Source organism: Carassius gibelio, chromosome B15, assembly GCF_023724105.1.
Source record: "Carassius gibelio isolate Cgi1373 ecotype wild population from Czech Republic chromosome B15, carGib1.2-hapl.c, whole genome shotgun sequence".
Taxonomy (NCBI): domain Eukaryota; kingdom Metazoa; phylum Chordata; class Actinopteri; order Cypriniformes; family Cyprinidae; genus Carassius; species Carassius gibelio.
The window spans coordinates 19,128,569-19,155,723 of NC_068410.1; the positions used below are offsets into that span (position 1 = coordinate 19,128,569).

The 27,155-nt window shown below is 38.0% G+C and overlaps 1 protein-coding gene and 1 long non-coding RNA gene across 4 annotated transcripts in view; both read right to left on the reverse strand.

Annotated features, from left to right (window-relative positions):
- The window catches only part of prkd2 (protein kinase D2), a 52,813-nt gene that overhangs the window by 20,595 nt on the left and 5,063 nt on the right, over positions 1–27,155 (reverse strand). The window lies entirely within an intron of this gene.
- Positions 475–8,882, reverse strand: LOC127973045 (uncharacterized). Its single transcript, XR_008157244.1, has 3 exons — positions 8,489–8,882; positions 6,065–6,127; positions 475–610 (listed from the first exon to the last, which is right to left on the reverse strand). It is a non-coding gene; the product is annotated as an uncharacterized LOC127973045 (long non-coding RNA).

Here is a 27,155-nt window from a genome sequence, read left to right on the forward strand (position 1 = left end):
GGAGAACTTATCAAAGTCTCAGCCCAATCGGCCTAATGGGGGCGCTACAGCGCAAAAAACAAAAATTTTGGACATTTTTGGCCGCAGATCGTAAACCGTTAGCCGTAGACTCAAAAACAAGGCATCGTTGCAATCCTTGGGTTAGTCCGAACAAAAGTGCACAGCTGCATTTTTTTCTCTACGACGCACCGTTTTCTCGCAAAATCGAGCTATATCCGAAACCTACTTTTGCGAACTAGTCCTAGGATTTTCAACCAATCAGAACCAAACCACTTCAGAAATATTCCCTGGACACTCACTATCAATAATTATCAAAAAAAAGTTGAAATTTCAATTCTTACGCGAAACAGTACGCCAAAAAGCGTCTATGCTAACGTTAGCCAAATGCTATTTTGACTATAACTCTTGAACGGAATGAGATATCTTCACCAAACTCGGTACACATATGTATGAGCTCAATCTTTGGTCAAATCAAAAAAATTGCGCATCTCTGCCACTTGGGGGCGCTATAAGATAGAAAAAACACATAAATTGCTATAACTAGGCAACCGTTGGCTCAATCGACTTGAAAATTGGTATGCAGTGTCTTGGTCTGAAGGGGCACAAGTACCTATGAGGACATTTGCATATCTCAAAAAAACATGGCCGCCATTGGCCAAACAAATTTAAGCACCTATTTGAAAGGGTTAACGGATGTTGATCGGAACGAAACTCGCTGGGTACGTTCGACTCATGAACCTTAAGGTCTGTAAGAATTTTGAAAGAAATCGGCCACTAGTTGGCGCTAACAAGTTTTATGGCTCTGTAATCACGTGGTGTTTCACATATCAACACAATATGCATATCATTTGATAGATCCCCTCGTAATGCACAACTTTGGCTCAAGAACCATTGCTGTCAATCAAATCGTTCAATTGTTATTCACAAATATGTTAAAAACCTACTTTTGCGAACTAGTCCTAGATTTTTTGCCCGATCGGAACCAAACCACTGCAGTAATATTCTGTGGACTCTCTAGATCAATAATTATCAAAAAAATGTAGAATTTTGTCCTTTGGTTAGCTGTAAAGGGGTAATTTAGAAAAAAGGGTGTGGCCAAACATACCCCAAAGCCTATAAAACCTAAAGGAAAACTCAAAACTTTATGAAACTAGGTGAAATCATGTAACAGGTGACTCTTAACAAGCATGCAAAGTTTCATGGAGATCGATCCATAGGTGGCGCTATAACAGTAGAAAAGGTCTCAAAACACAAGATTTATATGGTAAATGGCCTCAAATTGTTTGAACATGCTCATATATTGACTCAAAAACACTAAATCTTCATATCATATGTGTCACGGTTTTACGCTGCCTGAAGGAATACGGAGTCGAGGATAAACGGAATAAGGCTTTTAATATATCCAACACAGGGGATATCCAACATGGAGCACAGAGGTAGACACACGTAAGTAGCAAATGCAAATGAAGACCCGACCAAACAGAACTGAAAGGACAAGGCTTAAGTACAAAGGATAATTGGGGAAACACAGGTGGATGGAATCATTAAATTAACAGGGACATGGAACACATGAGGAAGATAATTGACACACCTGGGAACTAATCACGGAAGACAGAAACTGGGTCACTGGGGCAAAAACACTAAATGAGTCCAGGTGTGTGACAGTACTCCCCCCTCCCGGTAGGTGCGTCCTCGCACCGTAGAAACAACAGAGGGAGGCGTGGGTGGGAACTTGGGAGGAGGTTCCGGTGGAGGATGGACTCCCAGGAGGGGGCCAGCAGACAGGGACCACAGAAGGAGGAGCCAGGGAGGAGACGACGGAGGGAGGAGCCAGGGAGGAGACAGGAGCAGGAGGAGCCAGATGGTCCACCAGAGACCAGCCAGGACTGAGATCCAAGGTGGAGTCGACGGCGGGAGGAGCCATGGTGAAGGAAGGGTCGACGACACCAGGGGGCCGACAGGCGGAGACTGCACCGGTGGGTGAGGAGCCCAAGATGGAGCAGCACAGCCGCAGAGCCAGGGTGACGACGAGGATCCGGAGGGCCTAGGTGGAGCTGAAGGCTCAGGCGACCAAGGTGGAGGCGGGGTCCCGGCAGACCGCTGTGGAGCCGGAGTGACCGAGGATGGAGGTGGAACTGGAGGGAAGGAGGAGCCTGACAGAGCCGGAGGGATGGAGTGACGAGGTGGAACCAGAGGAGTGGAGTCCCGAGGCGGCGGATGGTCGACGACTGACCAAGGTGGAGCCGGAGGGACGAGGGAGCCCGGTGGAGCAGGTGGGATGACAGGCCACGGTGGAGACGAGGGAGCTAAGAGCCAAGGCGGAGCCGCTGGGTCGAAGGACCGAGGAGGAGTCCAGGGCTCGGAGGCTGGAGGCGGAGACAGGGCCTTAACGCGCCAAGGCGGAGCTGGAGACTGGCAGTCCAGCGGCGAACCATCGCGCCCCGATGGCGCGGACTGAGGGTGAGCTGCGGGACTGATTGGCACCAGCAGGGATGGCGAGGAACTGGCTGGTCTAGGAGGAGGACAGAGAGGAAGGATGGGAGGAAGGACAGGAGGATCAGGACTGGACGGAACCAGCGAAAGAGTAGAGGGACCAGCAGGTTTGGGAGGAGGCGGGAGAGGGAGGCTGGGAGGGAATACAGGAGACACAGAAGATTCAGGGCTGGGTGGAACCAGTGGTGAAACAGAAAAATCATGGCTGGGCGGAACCAGCGGAGACACAGAAAATTCAGAGCTGGGCGGAACCAGCGGAGACACAGAAGATTTAGAGCTGGGCGGAACCAGCGGAGACACAGAAGATTCAGAGCTGGGCGGAACCAGCGGAGACACAGGAAACTCAGGGCTGGACGGAACCAGCGGAGAAACAGAAAACTCAGGGCTGGGCGGAACCAGCGGAGAAACAGGAAACTCAGGGCTGGGCGGAACCAGCGGGGACACAGGAAACTCAGGGCTGGGCGGAACCAGCGGAGAAACAGGAAACTCAGGGCTGGGCGGAACCAGCGGAGACACAGGAAACTCAGGGCTGGACGGAACCAGCGGAGAAACAGAAAACTCAGGGCTGGGCGGAACCAGCGGAGAAACAGGAAACTCAGGGCTGGGCGGAACCAGCGGAGACACAGGAAACTCAGGGCTGGGCGGAACCAGCGGAGAAACAGGAAACTCAGGGCTGGGCGGAACCAGCGGAAATGGAGCAGAGGAAATGACTGGAGGAGGTAGGAGTGGGAGACTGAGAGGGTATACAGGGGAATCAGGGCTGGACGGAACCAGCGGGGAAACAGGAATATTAGGGATTACCTCCGTAGACCAGTCCATCAGATCCAGAACTTGCTCCATATGACTTTCAGAGACTGTATACAGCTCACCCTCAGTCGCAGGAGTGTGGGCAGGGCTTTCCTCCACGCCCTCGATCTCCACGAGGACTCCCACGATGCACGGTGTTGCCGGCTCACACACCTGGTCAGTCGTGCTCTCGAGATCCTGTTCCCTGACAGTGGATGGCTCGGGCTCTGCGGCTGCGGTGGGCTCTGGCTCCGTGCGGCGTGATGGTGGCTGGCTGGTCTCTGGGTCGGGAGTGGGGCTGGCGAGGTCCTCTATGGGGCAGACGGTGAGAGGTGACCCATTTCTCGCCAGAGTCCACTCCACGTATGCGGCGAAATTCTCTCGAGGACCATCTTCGGACGACAACGCTCTGCATTTGGAGTTCAGGCTGGTGTTGTAGAAGGTGCAGAGCGCGCCGTCCGGGTAGCTGGTGGCATTTGCTAATAGGAGAAACCATCTGGTGTGGTCCTCGAGAGAGCGTTCTTCCTGCTTCAGCAGAAGGATGAGGAATTCGGGACGATAGAGGGGATCCATAGAAACACTAAGAAAAGAAAAGACTTTGAAAACACAAAAACAAAACGGAGGGAAGAACACGCAGTTTTCTATTTTCTCTTATTAGGTCGGGTCTTCTGTCACGGTTTTACGCTGCCTGAAGGAATACGGAGTCGAGGATAAACGGAATAAGGCTTTTAATATATCCAACACAGGGGATATCCAACATGGAGCACAGAGGTAGACACACGTAAGTAGCAAATGCAAATGAAGACCCGACCAAACAGAACTGAAAGGACAAGGCTTAAGTACAAAGGATAATTGGGGAAACACAGGTGGATGGAATCATTAAATTAACAGGGACATGGAACACATGAGGAAGATAATTGACACACCTGGGAACTAATCACGGAAGACAGAAACTGGGTCACTGGGGCAAAAACACTAAATGAGTCCAGGTGTGTGACAATATGATAGATCTCCTCATTCTGAAAAACTTTACCTCTGGGACCAATTTTGTCAATAAATCTGTTAATTAAATATTCAAGATTATTTTAAAAAGTTACTTTGGCAAAGTATTCCAAGGCTTTAAGCTGAAAATCAACAAAACCACTGAAGTGCAATTCTGTAGACTCTGAAGGTCAATAATTATCAAAAACATGTTGAACAATTTCATTTGGACCACTATAAACCAGTGATTTTATAATATGTTATTTGCATAGTGTACACAAAGGCCTATTAATACAAACAGAAAGCCCACAAATGATCAAAACTGTGTAAAATAATGCATAATTTCATTCTTAACAAGCATGCAAAATTCAAGAGAGATTGGGCAAAAAAATAACACTATAACAGTTATGTTTAAAAACACTGTTGTTTGAGTAAATGCAATTTATAACCACTAGATGGCAGCGGAAGACCACTAATGGGCTCATTCAACTAAGTTGAACAGCACTGTTTTCATGAATTCTTGCCAAAACATTAATAAATTAACTGTTATAACATTTTAAATCTTACTGAATCAATGTTTTCCATTTTGTTCATACAGATGTATCAGTTTTTACAATTTTGCCACATTATGATTACAGTTTAACCTGAAAATGACATCTAAACTCTAAAAAAGAGAAGACTTGCAATAAGTTTATTGTCACCTATCACTTATTTCAAATACCTATATCTGCAACAAAATGTGTGTCCATGTATATGTGTGTCTTTGTGTGTGTGTGTGTGTGTGTGTGTGTGTGTGTGCATATGCTTATAGAGTATACATATATTAGTCTAATCATTTGCTGTCAGTGTGTGTGTCTGTCTGTTAGCCTGTTCTCCATTTTGGATGTGTTTAAATGTCATCCAAACATCCAGGTTGGCTATGACCACCTCAGAGGCCTTAATGTGCTTGAACCCCGGTAAAATGCTGCTTGCAGCTTTAATTATTAGGGGTTCAAGCACGCAGTGCTGAAACCCTATTGTATTTGTTAGGATTTTTATTATTATTAGGGGTTCAAGCACGCAGTGCTGAAACCCTATTGTAATTGTAAGGATTTTTTTTATTATTATTATTTTTCTCCGCTAAAACTGATCGTGCAGACCAAACCGTAAGGCCTAGAGAGCTGAAACTTGGCCAGATTGTAGAGCTCCCCGAGGGGACATTCTGACAAAGTCTCACCCCAATCGGCCAAACGGGGGCGCTACAGTGCAAAAAACAAAAATTTTGGACATTTTTGGCCGTAAATCGTAAACCGTTACCCGTAAACTCAAAAACATGGCATTGTTGCAATCCTTGGGTTAGCCCGAACAAAAGTGTATGGCGCCTTTTTGGGGTCTACGACGCACCGTTTTCTCGCAAAATCGAGCTATATCCGAAACCTACTTTTGCGAACTAGTCCTAGGATTTTCAACCAATCGGAATCAAACCACTGCAGAAATATCCACTGTCCACTCAATATCAGAAATTATCAAAAAAAAGTTGAAATTTCGATTCTTACGCGCAACAGTACGCCAAAAAGCGTCTAGGGTATCGTTAGCCAAATGCTATTTTGACTATAACTCTTGAACGGAATGAGATATCTTCACCAAACTCGGTATACAGATGTATGAGCTCAATCTTTGGTAAAATCAAAAAAATTGCGCATCTCTGCCACTTGGGGGCGCTATAAGATAGAAAAAACACATAAATTGCTATAACTAGGCAACCGTTGGCTCGATCGACTTGAAAATTGGTATGCAGTGTCTTGGTCTGAAGGGGCACAAGCACATATGAGGACATTAGCATATCTCAAAAAAACATGGCCGCCATTGGCCAAACAAATTTAAGCACCTATTTGAAAGGGTTAACGGATGTTGATCGGAACGAAACTCGCTGGGTACGTTCGACTCATGAACTATAAGGTCTGTAAGAATTTTGAAAGAAATCGGCCACTAGTTGGCGCTAACGAGTTTTATGGCTCTGTAATCACGTGGTGTTTCACATATCAACACAATATGCATATCATTTGATAGATCTCCTCATAATGCACAACTTTGCCTCTAGAACCATTGCTGTCAATCAAATCGTTCAATTGTTATTCACAAATATGTTAAAAACCTACTTTTGCGAACTAGTCCTAGGTTTTTTGTCCGATCGGAACCAAACCACTGCAGTAATATTCTGTGGACTCACTAGATCAATAATTATCAAAAAAATGTTGAATTTTGTCCTTTGGTTAGCTGTAAAGGGGTAATTTAGAAAAAGGGGTGTGGCCAAACATACCCCAAAGCCTATAAAACCTAAACTAAATCTCAAAACTTTATGAAACTCGGTGAAATCATGTAACAGGTGACTCTGAACAAGCATGCAAAGTTTCATGGAGATCGGACCATAGGTGGCGCTATAACAGTAGAAAAGGTCTCAAAACACAAGATTTATATGGTAAATGTCCTCAAATTGTTTGTAAATGCTCATATATTCACTCAAAAAACACTAGATCTTCATATAATTTGATAAATATTCTCATTCTGAACAACTTTGCCTCTGGGACCAACGTTGTCAATAAATCTGTTAATTAAATATTCAAGATTATTTTAAAAAGTTACTTTGGCAAAGTATTCCAAGGCTTTAAGTTGAAAATCAATAAAACCACTGAAGTACAATTCTGTAGACTCTGAAGGTCAATAATTATCAAAAACATGTTGAACAATTGCATTTGGACCACTATAAACCAGTGGTTTTATAATTTGTTATTTTACATAGTGTACACAAAGGCCTATTAATACAAACAGAAAGCCCACAAATTATCAAAACTGTGTAAAATAATGCATAATTTCATTCTAAGCAAGCATGCAAAATTTAAGAGAGATTGGGCAAAAAAATAACACTATACCAGTTATGTTTAAAAACACTGTTGTTTGAGTAAATACAATTTATAACCTCTAGATGGCAGCGAAAGACCACTAATGTGTTCATTCAGCTAAGTTAAACAGCACTGTTTTCATGAATTCAAGCTAAACATTAATAAATTAACTGTTATAACATTTTAAATCTCATTGAATTGATGTTTTCCATTTTGTTCATACAGATGTATCAGTTTTTACAATTTTGCCACATTATGATTACAGTTTAATCTGAAAATGACATCTAAACTCTTAAAAAGAGAAGACTTGCAATAAGTTTATTGTCACCTATCACTTATTTCAGATACCTATATCTGCAACAAAATGTTTGTGCATATATGTGTGTGTGTGTGTGTGCATATGCTTATAGAGTATTAATATATTAGTTTAATCATTGAATTTCAGTGTGTGTGTTTCTGTTAGCCTGTTCTCCATTTTGGATGTGTTTAACTGTCATCCATGCATCCAGGTTGGCTCAGACCACCTCAGATGCCTTAAATGCTTGAACCCCGTAAATGCTGCTTGCAGCTTTAATTATTATTATTATTATTATTATTCTCCACTCAAACTGTTCGTGCAGCCCAAACCGTAAGGCCTAGAAAGCTGAAATTTGGTCAGAATGTAGTAGTCCGGCCTTCTTGTCAGATACCGAGTCTCGACCCAATCGGCCTAACGGGGGCGCTACAGCGCAAAAAACAAAAATTTTGGACATTTTTGGCCGTAAATCGTATACCGTTAGCCGTAGACTCAAAAACATGGCATTGTTGCAATCCTTGGGTTAGCCCGAACAAAAGTGCACGGCGCCTTTTTGGGGTCTACGACGCACCGTTTTCTCGCAAAATCGAGCTATATCCGAAACCTACTTTTGCGAACTAGTCCTAGGATTTTCAACCAATCAGAACCAAACCACTTCATAAATATTCCCTGGACACTCAATATCAATAATTATCAAAAAAAAGTTGAAATTTCAATTCTTACGCGAAACAGTACACCAAAAAGCGTCTATGCTAACGTTAGCCAAATGCTATTTTGACTATAACTCTTGAACAGAATGAGATATCTTCACCAAACTCGGTATACATATGTATGAGCTCAATCTTTGGTCAAATCAAAAAAATTGCGCATCTCTGCCACTTGGGGGCGCTATAAGATAGAAAAAACACATAAATGGCTATAACTAGGCAACCGTTGGCTCGATCGACTTGAAAATCTGTATGCAGTGTCTTGGTCTGAAGGGGCACAAGTACCTATGAGGACATTTGCATATCTAAAAAAACATGGCCGCCATTGGCCAAACAAATTTAAGCACCTATTTGAAAGGGTTAACGGATGTTGATCGGAACGAAACTCGCTGGGTACGTTCGACTCATGAACCTTAAGGTCTGTAAGAATTTTGAAAGAAATCGGCCACTAGTTGGCGCTAACGAGTTTTATGGCTCTGTAATCACGTGGTGTTTCACATATCAACACAATATGCATATCATTTGATAGATCTCCTCGTATTGCACAACTTTGCCTCAAGAACCATTGCTGTCAATCAAATCGTTCAATTGTTATTCACAAATATGTTAAAAACCTACTTTTGCGAACTAGTCCTAGGTTTTTTGCCCGATCGGAACCAAACCACTGCAGTAATATTCTGTGGACTCTCTAGATCAATAATTATTAAAAAAATGTTGAATTTTGTCCTTTGGTTAGCTGTAACTGGGTAATTTAGAAAAAGGGGTGTGGCCAAACATACCCCAAAGCCTATAAAACCTAAAGGAAAACTCAAAACTTTATGACACTCAGTGAAATCATGTATCAGGTGACTCTTAACAAGCATGCAAAGTTTCATGGAGATCAGACCATAGGTGGCGCTATAACAGTAGAAAATGTCTCAAAACACAAGATTTATATGGTAAATGGCCTCAAATTGTTTGAAAATCTTCATATATTCACTCAAAAACACTAAATCTTCATATCATATGATAAATCTCCTCATTCTGAACAACTTTGCCTCTGGGACCAATGTTGTCAATAAAGCTGTTAATTAAATATTCAAGATTATTTTAAAAAGTTACTTTGGCATACTTGTGATACGGTTTAAGCTGAAAATCAATAAAACCACTGAAGTACAATTCTCTAGACTCTGAAGGTCAATAATTATCAAAAACATGTTGAACAATTGCATTTGGGCAACTATAAACCAATAATTTTATAATATGTTATTTGCATAGTGTACACAAGGCCTATTTATACAAACAGAAAGCCCACAAATTATTAAAACTGTGTAAAATAATGCATGATTTCATTCTAAACAAGCATGCAAAATTTAAGAGAGATTGGGCAAAAAAAAATTACAACACTATAACAGTTATGTTTTAAAACACAGTGTTGTTTGAGTAAATGCAATTTATAACCACTAGATGGCAGCGGAAGACCACTAATGGGCTCATTCAGCTAGTTAAACAGTACTGTTTTCATGAATTCATGCCAAAACATTAATAAATTAACTGTTATAACATTTTAAATCTCATTGAATTGATGTTTTCCATTTTGTTTATACAGATATATCAGTTTTTACAATTTTGCCACATTATGATTACAGTTTAAACTGAAAATGACATCTAAACTCTTAAAAAGAGAAGACTTGCAATACATTTATTGTCACCTATCACTTATTTCAAATCCCAACATCTGCAACAAAATGTGTGTGCATGTATATGTGTGTCTTTGTCTTTGTGTGTATGCGTATGCTTATAGAGTATGAATATATTAGTCTAATAATTTACTTTCAGTGTGTGTGTCTGTTTGTTAGCCTATTCTCCATTTTGGATGTGTTTAGCGGTCATCCATACGTCCAGGTTGGCTCTAACCACCTCAGATGCCTTAAATGCTTGAACCCCGGTAAATGCTGCTTGCAGCTTTAATTATTATTATTATTCTTCCGCCCTAGAACTGAACGTGCAGCCCAAACCGTAAGGCCTAGAGAGCTGAAATTTGGACAGATCGTAGAGCTCATTTTGGGGAGAACTTATCAAAGTCTCAGCCCAATCGGACTAACGGGGGCGCTACAGCGCAAAAAACTAAAATTTTGGACATTTTTGGCCGCAGATCGTAAACCGTTAGCCGTAGACTCAAAAACAAGGCATCGTTGCAATCCTTGGGTTAGCCCGAACAAAAGTGCACAGCTGCATTTTTTGCTCTACGACGCACCGTTTTCTCGCAAAATCGAGCTATATCCGAAACCTACTTTTGCGAACTAGTCCTAGGATTTTTAACCAATCGGAATCAAACCACTTCAGAAATATTCCCTGGACACTCAATATCAATAATTATCAAAAAAAAGTTGAAATTTCAATTCTTACGCGAAACAGTACACCAAAAAACGTCTATGCTAACGTTAGCCAAATGCTATTTTGACTATAACTCTTGAACAGAATGAGATATCTTCACCAAACTTGGTACACATATGTATGAGCTCAATCTTTGGTCAAATAAAAAAAATTGCATATCTCTGCCACTTGGGGGCGCAATAAGATTTAAAAAACACATAAATGGCTATAACCAGGCAACCGTTGGCTCGATCGACTTGAAAATTGGTATGCAGTGTCTTGGTCTGAAGGGGCACAAGTACCTATGAGGACATTTCCATATCTCAAAAAACATGGCCGCCATTGGCCAAACAAATTTAAGCACCTATTTGAAAGGGTTAACGGATGTTCATCGGAACGAAACTTGCTGGGTACGTTCGACTCATGAACCTTAAGGTCTGTAAGAATTTTGAAAGAAATTGGCCACTAGTTGGCGCTAACGAGTTTTATGGCTCTGTAATCACGTGGTGTTTCACATATCAACACAATATGCATATCATTTGATAGATCTCCTCATAATGCACAACTTTGCCTCAAGAACCATTGCTGTCAATCAAATCGTTCAATTGTTATTCACAAATATGTTAAAAACCTACTTTTGCGAACTAGTCCTAGGTTTTTTGTCAGATCGGAACCAAACCACTGCAGTAATAATCTGTGGACTCTCTAGATCAATAATTATCAAAAAAATGTTAAATTTTGTACTTTGGTTAGCGTTAAAGGGGTAATTAAGAAAAGGGGTGTGGCCAAACATACCCCAAAGCCTATAAAACCTAAACAAAAACTCTAAACTTTATGAAACTAGGGAAAAACATGTAACAGGTGACTCTTAACAAGCATGCAAAGTTTCATGGAGATCGGACCATAGGTGGCGCTATAACAGTAGAAAAGGTCTCAAAACACAAGATTTATATGGTAAATGGCCTCAAATTGTTTGAAAATGCTAATATATTCTCTCAAAAACACTAGATCTTCACATCAAATGATAGATCTCCTCATTCTGAACAACTTTGCCTCTGGGACCGATGTTGTCAATAAAGCTGTTAATTAAATATTAAAGATTATTTAAAAAAGTTACTTTGCCAAAGTAGTCCAAGGCTTTAAGCTGAAAATCAATAAAACCACTGAAGTACAATTCTCTAGACTCTGAAGGTCAATAATTATCAAAAACATGTTGAACAATTGCATTTGGACAACTATAAACCAGTAATTTTATAATATGTTATTTTCACAGTGTACACAAAGGCCTATTAATACAAACAGAAAGCCCACAAATTATCAAAACTGTGTAAAATAATGCCTAATTTCATTCTAAACAAGCATTCAAAATTTAAGAGAGATTGGGCAAAAAACATTACACTATAACAGTTATGTTTAAAAACAGTGTTGTTTGAGTAAATGCAATTTATAACCACTAGATGGCAGCGGAAGACCACTAATGGGCTCATTAAGCAAATTGAAACAGTACTTTTGAGAAGATTTATGAATTTATGCCTAAACAATAAATAAAAAAACACTGTTACAACATTTTAAATCTCACTGAGTTAAAGTTTTCCATTTTGTTCATACAGACTTATCAGTTTTTAAAATTTTGCCACATTATGATTACAGTGAAACCTGAAAATGACATCCAAACTCTTAAAAACTAGTTTAATCATTTAATTTCAGTGCGTGTGTCTGTCTGTCAGCCTATTCTCCGTTTTGGATGTGTTTAACTGTCATCCATACGTCCAGGTTGGCTCAGACCACCTCAGAGGCCTTAATGTGCTTGAACCCCGTAAATGCTGCTTGCAGCTTTAATTTTGTTTTTGTTTTTTTACAAAAGTATAAAAATTTTGATCAATATTTCTGAAGCAACTTTTTCTAGTATATCGATGGGAAAAATGTATATTCTCTTAATGAGTAATGGGTGTGTTTTGGGGCATAACGTGCAATAAACCAATCAGAGTCTCACCTCCCATTCCCTTTAGGAGTGAGTTGCGCTTGCGCCATGGCGGATTCGCTATTTAAATAGCGGAATTATAAGGCGCACAGACCTAACACATCTCCAGAGAGCAGAGGAGATCTGCTCATGCAATGACTATCCATTATGAAATGTATGAAATTTTTATACTTATGTAGCCTAAACAATAATATTATTTTAAACTGTGATCCTTTTTTATATATATATTTGACATGTCTGTGTGCTGCTGCGCATCACTGTGTGTAATAAGCAAGGTGAACGCACATTGTGGACCCGCCCAGGGGCAATTATTATTATTTTTTTTACTAACACGCTCTTTAAATAACAAAAAAATAACTCACAAATAGGTTTAAGTTGATTTATGGTGCAGTCCATTTTCAGTTCTTCAAAATAGCAGCGCACCAATAATGTGCCTGAACACATCTCAGTTTTAGAACAGCACGCCCATGGGCACACAAATGGGTGCAAATGCATTTGCTATTTAAACAATGCGGCACAGGATGGGAAAATGAGAACTGTGATGGGCTGAAACTAGCAAAACCACTAGCGCCGCACCTTGCGCAGGGTGTATGATAGAGCCCTAAGTAAGAAAAACTATCCTGCAGTGTACAAACTTTACTGAATCCAACAGAAAACCCATAGCCCATGTGTTAAACTTTCCAACTCATTTTACATTCAAAGATGAAGTTTACTAGGAGACTTTAAAGGTACATTAGCAATTAGCTCATGTAATATCGCATTATTACTATGTTCTTTATGGAATAAAACCTTGATAAATATTAGCATTGGCCCTCAAGATAAATAAAAGGATGAAAACTCTATGCCGTGATCCCTTTAAGGCATGGTGCATTTTTAAAACCAAATGGCAATGTTACAAACCAACAAAAAATAATTTATATCCAACGCCTTTTAATCACCAGCCATGTAGGGCAGCAGAAGATGCAGTGGAGCAGCTCTTTGATGAAGATCTAGCAGGGGGATTCCGACGCAGTGTTGCGCAGAACCCATTTGCGCTAATTAGCATGAACGCTAGTGTGGTGGATTTGCTTGGTTGCTTTTCATTTTGAGCTGACAGCTGTAACCGTGCTGTGATATAACCCTGAGATCCAGTCGGGTGTGATACCCGAGCACTTCTGCATTACAGCCGTTGTCTGCCAATCACTGTGAAATCCCACTTGGCACCGAACAACTACCTGGCATGAGAAGATTAGCTACCTGAACAAGCCAACTTGGAGCAAGTTTCAAATGAGAAAGCTGGGCACAATCAATAGCATGACAAAGGTGCAGTGTTACATGTAATGGATGACAGAACAACAAGGATGAAAAAAGATATAGCCGCCCCATATAGCAGGTCAAAGGAGTGTAGGACATAGGCTTGATAATGTCATTCAAATGCATAGGGGCTTATCAGCGATGCAGATCTCCTGAATACTTTATAATGAGCCATTCAACGCATGTCATACAACTCAGTGAGCTGGAAGCCATCACAACTAGCATACCGAACCTGACTCTTGCCCCTCGTCTTCTGTCTGTGTTTGCGTGCGAGTGGCACTGGAGAAATTCAGTTGGGATTTTCCACAATGGAACATGGAATCATGGCTGATATCAGTGCACAAAAGCACCCTGAAAAAAGGCATTCATGTGTAATAAGTAAACCAGGTTTAAAGTTCAACCAGAACACTACATTGGTCTCGCATCCAAATCATGGTGGAGATTGATGGGATTTCCGAAGACAAAACTTTTCTAAATGTTATTTTGAACAAAATAAACTTCAAAGCAAGTTCATTTAGAGCAGGGGTGTAAAATCCAGTTCCTGGAGGGCCACAGTGTATCTGGACCCCTAATTAAACACGCCTGAGCCAAAGTAATTAAGGTCTCCAGACTTACTAGAAACCTATGTACACTATGTGTATTTGCATCACTTTGACCATTCTCTGTAGATCCCGTCTTCTCACACGTCATGATTGGTCAAATATGTACAATGCCTGCAAGTTATAGGTCAAGCTACTTTTCGATCACTACCTTCAGCAAGTATAATAAAGCCAAAACCTGGATATTTTCAGCAATATCGTAATTCTGGCCAAAACGTATTTGGGAATAAAAGAACAAATGGGTGTGATGTAATTTCAGACAAACTCATGCCAAGAACAAAGTTTGCTTGCCATTCATTTTGGTAGTTTGAAACGGCTTGCAAACGTTCTGGAGCACCTTTTGACCTTTCGGCCATGGTGGTTTCATTATGGGTACATAATAGGTACAGTATGTACTAGGTTTGGCTTTGTAACTCCCACACACTTAATGTGAAAATCCTCTCATGGTTCATTCTGGTTTATCGAATTTAGACGCAAGTAAAGGTGTACACAGACTGGAAAGCGGCTTTACAGTAGAAATTGAAGTTGTAATTCTAACTGAAGGTGACTTTTTTTCATGTTTAATATTCTAAAGCTGCTTGTTTTAAAGAAATCATGCTGATGTTGTGATACGAGCATGGAAAACCATTAATAGTGCGACAGCGAGGAGTGTGAGAACACAAAACCCAGGCACGACATCAGAGAGACAACAGGAAGAGACAAACTGAGACTAAAGGAATGAGAAAGAATATAGAGAATTACTCCATACCCAAAACAACACCTTTCCACCCAGTTCCTGTTTTTCCCACCGCCTAAGGATTCCCATGTGTTCATTTCAGACCACATGTGGCTAACCTCCACCTCATCCAACGGAAGAGACAGACCCTGGTCTGTGGCCTTCCGCTCAAAATACTCCCTCCCTCTCCCTGAAGCTTCCACAAGAAAGTCAACAACCCTCCATCTTCTCTATTTCCAGAGGTTTGAGCTGCTGCCAAAGATTATAGTCCACACCCGGCCTGCTACCACAACATCTAACCAACCTCTAAACATGCTTGACAGCAGCAGGCGGCCTCAGGCGAAAACAGTCATACAGTGGCTTCAGGCGCTTGCTAAACTGGGCAAAGTCTGTTCAGAATCTGTCTGCAATTAATGGAGCTGCTTTAGTGGCTTATGAGTCAAACTGCTATTTCTCTTCTTTTATATAACTATAGCATAAAACTGTTTATCCATTGCCTCAGATTGTTCAATTACAGCCGTATGCATATTATATACAAATACGACAAGCTCTGATCTGATTGGATGAAAGTAAGGGGATGCACCAATAAGCACTTTAAAACAAAGTGCTGTACAATTACTGTATTTGAACTTAAGCAAGGTTAATGTACTTAAATCCAAAAATGTACAAAAGCTGTCACTGGCGCAGTACGCTTTCAAAAGGTACACTATTGTCCCTTATTTATCCCTAAAGGGGGTATGTAAATACCTTAAAGTTACATTTTAGCACCTAAATTGTGTATATTAGTACCTTTTGAAAAGGTACCACCCCTTTTCTTCTAAATGATAAAGTCTACAAATGTCAGTTTACATCCCATGGTAGTTGGGAGCACTGGAATGGAGAATGGATTTTATGTATGTTGTCGACAAAATATTGAGGACCCTGGAATTGATAAATAAAAAGAGCAGCCACAGGACGCTTGCATTTAAAGGGGTCCTATTATGCTCTTTTACAAGGTCTTGATTATGTTTGGGGGTGTACTAGAATAGGCTCTCATACTAGGTTGTTTGAAAACTACAATATTTTTAATATATTTGTACATTATAACAACACCTCCAAATGAAGGCTCGCCTTATGAAATGTGCTGTGATTGGTTAGCTGGGCCAGTGTGTGTTGTGATTGACAAGCACTTAGTTTTTTTAAAAGTGATTTCTGTTAAATATCTCCTTTTGTACTGGACTTTGAGCTTTGTAATTTTGCAGATCTATTTTTATGCTCCAAAAGCAACATTACAGACTAACTAAAGCTGAAAAAGTGAAAAAGCATAATAGCACCCCTTTAAAGTTAAGGGACCAAAATGACAGCAAAACAATCAAATGTCCTAACAAATAATGAAAATAATTTAATGAATTGAAGAGCTTTGCCCATGGTATATAAACAAACCACACTCATTTGAAAACCATGTCTGAGGGGCAACATTTTTGCAAACTGATTTTCTATATCAAACTATATTCTATATCAAAGACACATGTAAATTATTATTTTTTGTTGTTGGTTTAAAACAAGACACTAAATATAAAAGTCTTATAATAGCCTGCATTTTAAAACTACTTGCTACTTACTACTTTGTACAAACCCAGTGCTCACTTTATTTGTCAATTAAACTGATAGCAAAAAGTTTTTTCCAGACATTTTACATTAAATGCACCGTAGACCATACTGTCGGCCTCAAATCATTCTGTTACATATGTATCCTCAATTATTCCTATGCATGTTTGCGCAGTGGCACAAACAATAGACGCTGGTGCAATCATATCTGCCATTCCCTGGGCTTTGCTTGGAGACAGCGCAGTGTTTCTAAGGATGCTTTGTGTTGACTAGGATCGTGTTTCTCGCATGGTTGCAGGCGGCTGCGCCCATTATGACTCCAATGAATTATGGAAACCATTGCCCCCTTCTCCTCTCCTCTCCTCTTCAACATCACAGTGGCAGTCTACACAAGCACCTTTCATAACATCCTTCAGGACTTTAACCTTAGGTCTTGTCTCATCAGACATGAGTACGCTGACATAAAAAAAAAACATGCTTTAAATAGCCATTGCCCTGCTTTACATGCAATATTGGAAATCTCTGAACTGACCGAAAGCAATAAAGGTGAGTGACATTTATTTGCACTTCCAAGTGTGACAAGTATTTTTATTTTCCCTCCTGATGTTACCTATCAAGTGCCAATAAAGGGTGATCCTCAGTGCGCTCCGGGGATTTAAATTGTTCTGGCAACAGCTTATTCTTATAAAAATGTAGTATCACATAAACTGCACAGCCGATCTCTTGATCTATCTGTCTATCAGTATGGACACACACTCACATATACACATAGCACATTTATTTACGGACCCCTTTAAACCACTTTGTGGCTTCATTCTGTGATATGATTATTGTCACATGTCCATGACCATGGCAGGAGAATGTGAACACAGTTTGGCAACAGCAGTTTTGGAATGAATGGTTGCAACAACATGACCCACTTCAGCCTGTGATTATTCCCACACGTCAAGGCCTTGTTCTTACCAAACAAACTCCTTAATAATGGAACAAGAAGTCACTTTTTCCTTAAATTGCCCTTTGTGTGCTATCCAAACATCAACTAATTGTAATGGAAATGCCCATTGCTCCACTTCAGATCTCCAAGACCTGCTTTACAGTGTTTAGAGACAGCATGAAACCAAAGAGACTCCAGAGTGCCATGGCAACATAGGAATAGACTGTTTTGGCATTTTATGCTTTTGTATTAAGAATGATTCACATTAGCCTTTGCTGATCTTCTGTTTTTTTCAAGATGGTTTTATTCTAGAACCCATCCCAAATTTATATTGTAGCTTACATTTAAAAAAAAATATTAAGTGCAAGGGAAGCTATATATATATATATTAGGGCTGGTAAGCGATTCAAATTGTTTATCTAATTAATTACATAATGTGGTGATTAATTAATCAAATTAATAAAAAGTGATGTGAATGACATACAGTCAATTCATGCTCTGCATTTAACCCATCCAAAGTGCACACACACACACCGTGAACACACACACACACACACACTGTGAACACACACCCGGAGCAGGGAGCAGTCATTTATGCTGCGGCGCCCGGGGAGCAGTTGGGGGTTCGGTGCCTTGCTCAAGGGCACCTCAGTCGTGGTATTGCCAGCCCGAGACTCGAACCCACAAACCTAGGGTTAGGAGTCAAACTCTATAATCACTAGGCCAGAAATTACTCCCAAAAGATAATTTAAAGTCATTGTTGTGTAAAGCATCAAACAGGCATTACAAAAAGTAGGTTCAGCAAGAAATATTTTGTCTGATAAAATGTATTAGACATAGTCTACTCTTTTGGACCATGTGAGCAAATGATGACAGAATTGTGATTTTTGTTCGGCTGAACTATAACTTTAATAAAATATTTTCTTCATTTTATTATTATTACTATGAACATATGAAATTATTTCTTTAATGAAATGATTCTCTAAATAATCAACTAAAACTGCCAGTAGGTGGTGGTAAGAAATGAAATGCCGCTGAGGGTTGCTCGGTGATGAACATTTCTGCTTTGTCTTTATGTCCTGGTTCGCCAAAATTGACCAAACAGACAACATTGTATCTAAAACAACACAATATCAACTTCTTAATGAACTGTTGTATAAGATGAGTATCACATTTGCTGTAGTGTATCTTGAATTTTAGGGACATTTTGTAGGCTCCATCACGCAGTAAGTTGTTGTAATTTTAATGTGTTATTTTTCTCCATAATTAATCTAATTAACGTGTTAAATTACCAGCCCTAACATATACATATATATATATATATATATATATATATATATATATATATATATATATATATATATATATATATATATATATACACACACACATTTAAAATAACAGTGATCTATTTTTGTATACTTTAACATATAAAAAAGTGTGTTACAGCCATTACTAGTAAGGATTAGTCCTTGTTTTAGATTTTTTAAAGATTGTTTCACTGATCTGACAGTATATTTTGCTGTGCAGTGTTTACTGATTTTAATAAAAGTAAATGCAGGAATAACTTTTTATATTATTACTAATAATATAACAAGTTATTCTTGCATTTAATATATTAAAATCAGTAAAAATTGCACAGCAAAATGTACTGTCCATCTCTGGGGTTGTGACCCCAAGTTGAGCCCCTCTACATCACAGAAGGTGAAAGAAAAGGTGTGGCTGTGTAAAAAAAATTAAAATTAAAAAAATTAAAACTACATGGTCGCCAAACTGAGAGAAAACCGTGTGATAGCAAGAGAATCTGCCTCCAAAATAGCAAAAGAGAAGAGCGAAACATGAACTAATAGATGCAAGTTCCGCTTTTAATCATCACCACCATTTCCTTTCATATACGTATAGAGTTTACAATACACAGTTTATGTGGCTTTTCGTGCCCAGCACTGCTGTTTTATTTGAAAATGAGTTCACACGGCCCTAAAAACAGTACTGAAGTCAAATGTGAAACTGTGAAATTTGAAAGAGGCATTACAGCTCGTAAAGCAAGATGTTCTCTTTTGATTGTGCGGTTTGAATTTTTCTGAAGGACGTAGATAACTGTACTTTGAACATGCAGCTTCAAATGCCACAAGCTGATTAAATGGAAGTTATTAAATCTGTTATGAGATGTTCAACCAGCCTTTTTGTCAGTACTATCTTTTAGTCTATCAATTAACAAAAACAAAGGCCTGAGCTCTTTACAAACACAAGGCCTGAATATGCTTTAACACAGACATCATTGATCAGATGTAACACAGACTCAACCACTGAATCATGCCAGAAGCTGTGAGCGCTTATATGAGCTATTCAGATGACAATATAATTGCAAAAGAGTAATCATTACTACAGTCGAGCAATACAAAGCAAATAAACAAGAAAGGTAGATGACATCTCAATTACTGACCCAGATCTTGTGATATTCTATAATGTATCAGCTTGTGTTCACTGACAGAGAGAGAGAAAAAAAAAAAGTGGTTCTGAGATTCACACCAATGAGTACGGCATCCGTTGTTCAGACATGTCACACATTCTAGCCGGAAACTTAACACAGACAGAGCTTAAATGAGACAAGAATCATTCTTTTGTCCATCTCCATCCCCTTTGTAAATGAGGTTTGTGACATAAGTTTAATGCACAGAAATTTGAAAAGTGAAAAATTACTAAAAAATTAAAAGTACATTTTAAGTTGATTTTAAAAGAAGTGAATTGAAATATCATTACAGATTTGTAATTAAAATATACATTCAAATAAATTACATACACGTTTCAATAGAAATAATGTTAGAGAATTTGGCAGTACACAACTAAGACAATAAAAGTAATTATGAAATTACATATAACGTTGCACTTAAATTCTACTTAAGTCGATTAAAAAGATATAATATAATATAATATAATATAATATAATATAATATAATATAATATAATATAATATAATATAATATAAAATAATATAATATAATATAATAAAAAACAGTTAGTGCTGTCAAACAGTTAATAGTGATTAATCGCATCCAAAATAAGTTTTATATATATATGTCTTTGTGTACATTTATTATGTATATATAAATACACACACATCCAGTATATATTTTACAAATATTTACATGAATACATTTATATTCTGATATAGTACTTTCTATATAAATATATTTAATATATGAACACAACATATTTTTCTTAAATGAATATACACATCTATGTGTTTGTATTTATATTTACATAATAAATATACACAGTATACACACATATTATGTAAACAAAATGTTTTATTTTGGATGTGATTAATCGCAATTAATGTGATTAATTGTTTGACAGAACTAAATATAATATAATATAATATAATATAATATAATATAATATAATATAATATAATATAATATAATATAATATAATATAATATAATAATAAATTAGCATGCAATTTAGAGTCCAAATACAATACAATACAATACAATAGACACAAACACACACTTATATAAATACTAAAGAGTAGGCTACTTTTTCACAGGGGTATGTATGAAGCAAAAGGAGATTATTGTGTAAAATTGCAGACCGGATTGAATATGATATTAGGAACAATGCCTGATTCTTGGCAACATACTGGTTTTGTTTCCAATCAGTACAGCTTATACACTTACCATTTCACAAAGTTAACCCTTTCAAAACCAGTTCTCTCATCAACATTTGTTTCGTTGTGATGCTATGAAGTTAAATGAATGAAAGAAACAGGGCTGTGGCTTATTGTTTGTAGGAAGTGGAGGTCATGCATGCAAATCTTTTAACAATGTTGCGAACAGCCCTCGGAAGAGAAATAGTAAAAAGGCTCCTCTTTAAAACAACAATACAAATAACATGATAAAAGGTAATAATGTTTGAGACGAGACTCTTCAACTTCTTAAGCCTTCCACCGTCAACACCTTTGAATAATTGAAATGTTACCAGCTAAAACAAAATCTTCCCAGGGGTTTTGGCAGATATTGACGTTAAATGAAATGGTGATATGGCAATTGCGGCGTCAAGATGGCAGCGCTCTACTCTCATTAGCGTCCAACAATTACTTGGCACAGCAGCGCGGGAATTTCACGGGCCATTGTGTTTGTACGTGATAGAACACATGCCTTTAGCTAGATGGGTTATTTTTAGGTCATGTGATGTCATTGAACCTGCAAGCTGAGAAACATATCAGAAATGCCAAGGTTTTTTTTTTTGTTTTTTTTTTGCGGAGAGACACGGCCAAACAACCTGAGTGACGAGTGAATGTGAATTCTCCGTCGCAAGATATGACGCAATAAATCGGTGATGTCAGCAGCTGATTCACAACAACAAACAACACTGATGTAAGTTGGAGCACAATGGGATAAAAGATTCTATTCTACAGAGCTTGTCTCTTTTAGGCTAACTCTTTTCTTCTATTGCTCCACCCTGGTTCACTTGTGCAACAGATAGCATAGCAGTCCCCAATAGCATACGCTAAAATACAACAAACTAAAGGAGTTCTTTGTTATGCAGATCTGAACCACTAGCAAGGTAGTGCCTTGTGAAAAGGAAGTGTTGCTTAACTGTATTGAATGTGCACTTGGAGTGTCCTTCGAAACTTAAAAGTATAATTTAAACAAACAAACAAACAAACGATTTGCATATGATATAATATCCATCAAATTAAACGGCTGCATGGAGGAAGCTTTCAGGATTTAAATAGCCTACACATTTAAAAACTGCACTTTGTAATAATATGAAATTAAAAGTTTTACTTTAAAATTCGTTCCAAATCATGTTCAATAGACTTTTGTCATGCTATAAAAAATTAGACTAACAAACTTAAGCATTTTGATCATAAATTTAATTGTAGTATTATATACAATACTTTATAAAGTTAATATAAATCTACCAAAATGCACCTTCATCATTACAAATGTGTAATTACAAATATTTGTGCATATATTTCAAAGACAATAATCACATTACTTAAGTGACCCAAAAATGATTTAACAATTTAATTAAAATTAACATTTTAATATAAATTATATTATAATACACAATACATGTAATTGCAAATAACATGCACATCCATAAATATTAAATTTATTTTGCACCTAAGTATATTCTTTTAAAATATGTTATACGTCATAAGTACTCTTTTTATACAAAGTGTTTTTTTGTTCTTTTTTTTTATGTGAGATAGAAGTACATTGTCTCATAAGGAAGCAAAAGCAAATAAAGGCGCTATAAATGAAGGTTTTGTGTCTTTTAGTTCAGCTTTAAGCCTGTTTAGCATTAATAACAATTAGTAAGCTATATGATTTAAAAAAAAAAAAAAAAAAAAAAAAAACTTCTAGGAGATAGCAGAACATGACTTACACGTATAAAAAAATTGTCTACTTGTGTGATAAATTGTAAACTAATTCTCTCAAATCTCTCTAAACTGCAAAGGACTAGCAATAGCATGTGGTAAATGATGTTTTTGATTGGTTGTAAGCTAACTGCTATTAGCTACTTAAAATAAAATCCCTTCAATAAGTGCCACCCCAACTTAGTTTAACAGGAAATATGACAAGACATAAGATACAATTGTGTTTGTCAAACAATGTAATTGAATCTTCATTCTTATAAACTCAAGTGAAGAGAAAAGGGCAAAGCTAAAGCTACATGCTAAAGCTACTTACATGGATCAGTAAGTCTGTAAACTTCTGTGATGTTTGTGTAGAATATCAGGGTTAAGAGCCTGACTTCCTGTTTGTGTTCTCACAAGTTCAAGAGGGCAAGGAGGGAAAGTCTGTGGAGCTACTAAGTCAACTATTTTCTTTGTTTAATATTCTTGCGTCAGCCCCGTGCAATCATGTTGCATGTGTGGTGTAAGACAACTTTCCCTTTAGTCACGAGTAGATAACACAGATATAATAACAAAGGTGAACATCTGTGTCATGGAACAAGGTGTAAACGCCAGATTTACATTCCTCACATGGCTAGAGCATGACAGCCTGCAGGACTGGTGCAAATACCAATGATCCTTTCATACTAACAGCGCTTTCACATTGCTGCTGTAGCCTTCCAAATTCATTGATATAGTTTTAAATAAGTAACTTCTTCAATATGTATTAACCTTTTTAATTATAAAAAATCACTCACATGAACTTAACTCTAAAAACACCCCCGCTAAAATAAACCAGACTGTTTATGTAGACCAAACTGAGCTCTATATTCCCGGTTAAATGAAAATAAACCAACAGCATCTGTGGAATGCTGTCAGTCACCATGGATATTATTTTGATTCGATTTATAAAAAACAACAAAAACTGTGTTGACACATAAAGCATTTATTATTGATGTCTAAGTGGGAATTATATACTGGAAAACTGTTGAAATACACAATTGTTATATAGTTTATACATGCTAAATTTAGTGTGATAGAGACCCAATCCACAGAGTTATGTAAAAAATTATCTCATGGCTTTTTAAACCAGTAAACCCTGTACTTTTCTGTGAAATGTGTGATGGGATTTCAAGAAGAGACATAACTACATGTTTTAATGATCTCTGCAGCATTTTTCCACGGAACAAATTCCAGTTACAGGAAATTATGCTGCGAATGCCTAACCAGAAGTCCTCTAGATAAGCAAAAAGACAATTCAGACCAAATATGCCGCATTTTGCAAGGAATAATAAATAAAAGCTTCTTAACAAAAATACACAAGGCATGTGGCATGTGTTTACAGTTGGCTGATAAACTCTTTCAGTGTTACTTTTTGTAACTGAGGGACGAGTCAAAATGATTTTCTGTCATGAGCAACAGCATAACAAATACTGTCAGCAGAGGTTGAATATTAAGTAGAGTCATCGATTTAGTTGAATTTAGTATTTAACATTGACGAAGTGAATTTAAAGCAAGACTTATTTTCAAATGCACAGCAACAACAACAAAAAATACAACAACAGCGCCTGAAAGTGGGGCCGGAGCCAACCACCTTCTGAACTCGACGTGTTGCTTTAGATGCAAAAAAATAAAAATCACACACACTGCAGACACACACACACACACACACTCAGTGATTTCATTAAGCGCACAAAATTCTGTGCACTGCCTGGGGCTGAAGCAAGGGCCTTGAAAACAAAGCAGCCTTTTTTTTATTCAAGCGAACAGTAACACGAGAGCCATGGCTGGCAAGCAAAGGGGAGAAGAGGGCGGAGGGGACTAAATGGAGTTTGTGCTCCACTGTGCTGAAATGGACTTTTATGGCCCAGGCGTAAGGGAGATGAAGCAGGTAAGCCAATAGGAATGCCACATTGATCCCCAGAGCCCCCTAATATTCAGGACCTTATTACCTTGGAACAGAAAAACAGAATTGAATGGAAATGGATGTAAGGATGATAATTTAATGGTTGTACAAGTCCAGTTATTAAATGACTCTATGAATGATCTGTTTGAGGGAGCCGATTCATAGACTGATCCCAGAGCATTTGTGATCGGGTCATTGAAAAGAATTGGCTCCTATTAGGGTTTTAATAAAATCATAAGATTAGTTTAGTACTTTTAGGAGAACGTGACTGATTCAATAAAAAGAAGCAGTTGGCATGAAATCAAATCTGAAAAACTCGTATTCTGCTGATACAATGTGATAGTATCAGATACTAATGTTACTTTAATAGCCCACATTTGAAAAAAGTGTGTTTAATTGTATTGAATGTGCATGTAAAAACTTTTAAGCATTATGCATAGCAAAGTATTATGTACAGTAAAAGTATATTTTTATGCTTAAAACTCTAACACACCAGAGTACAAGTACTTGATTGTAACTGTAGTGTTATTCAATTATATTTAGATTAAATACAGTATATTTATATAGCCTAATATAAATGTACTAGACTGCAAATTCATCATTTCTAATGCCCAAATAGAAAAAACACTGAACTATATTTAAGTTTTCCATAAATACCTAGTTAGTACATTCAGCAGTACATTTAAAACATATTTCAAAAACAATAACGGTAAATATGAAATGACATGTCAAGATGTACTTAAAGGGACAGTTCACCTATGAAATGGAAATTCTGTCATTAATTACTCAACCTTGTGTCGTTCCAAACCTGTAAGACCTTTTTCTTTAAAACAGAAATTAAAATATTTGTAATGAAATCCGAGTGCTTTATGACCCTCCATAGACAGCAATGCAACTGACACATTCAAGGCCCAGAAAGGTAGTTAAGACATCATTAAAATAGTCTATGTGACATCAGTAGTTCAACCCTAATTTTATGAAAAGAAATTGTTGAATAAAGTTGTTTTTCTTGTTTTCTTTGTCTCTTTGCACACAAAAAGTACACTTGTAGCTTACAGTAAATTAAATTACAGTAGTAAAAACGTGACAGTTGCTGTTGCTGTCTAAGCAGGGTCAGAAAGCTCTCGGATTTCATCGAAAATATCTTGATTTGGGTTTCCGAAGATGAAAGAAGGTAATTTGGGTTTGAAACAACATGAGAATGAGTAATTAATTACAGAATTTTCATTTTTGGGCAAACTAACCCTTTCAAAAGCAGTTTAATCTTTTCTTGAAAGTGTGTTAAAATCTACTCCTCTTAAAAGTGTACTACTTTTACACAAGGGATATGCCATGGTACTGAATGATTATAACATTATGCCTCGTTGCTTGCCAATAATACATGCTAATACTACTACTTTTCTTTCTTTTGTTAAAGACAATAACAGGGCGCTCAGCATTTGAAAACGCACATAAATACTCGTCTGCCAGTATGACTGGAACCAGACTTCTCTCCACATTTTGAGATCATGTGTTTACCCACTGTGGTAACCCACCCATTTAACACCCTGCAGCAAACCGGCTTGGAAACACACAACACAAAACCTCCGTTCTTATGCGTAGCACATGCACACACTGCTCCACCTTTCTCCAAATTCGCATGCACACTCCACCCACGCCTAATCTTCACACTGTCCTACATTACAGTAAATCCAAGCACATGCGAGTCTGACACCTCGTTCCACTTGTTTCTGCTCTTTTCATGGCGGTGTTAAGCTGCTTTGATTTGTATTACCATACAAAATATCTATTATTCCAAAGAAACCAATTACAATCCATGGTTGGTCTGAAAAGAATATAATCCTATAATGGGATTAATTGCATACCGATTTACTCACAGCATGGCATTAAACAACACGTTTCAAAAGCAAAAGGTGGAATTAAGGCCTTCTAAACAGTATTTGTGTGTCTATGTGACAAACTGAGAAAACATCCCGCCAGCTAAATGTAGTTATTTAGAATGAATGGATATGCTATATCCAAAACAGGGCCTCAATATGTTGTTTATCATCACTACAATTTTCAAGAATATCTATCTATCATTGCACCTAGTTCAGCCTAGAAGTAAGGCCATAACACCCTAATTTGACTATTTTTACTCGGCCAAGCATCATTCCAGTTGGTACCATTTCAAAATACATTAATCTTTGCACTGAATTATTGAACTAACAATCGGTGTTAACTATGGTATTTTGG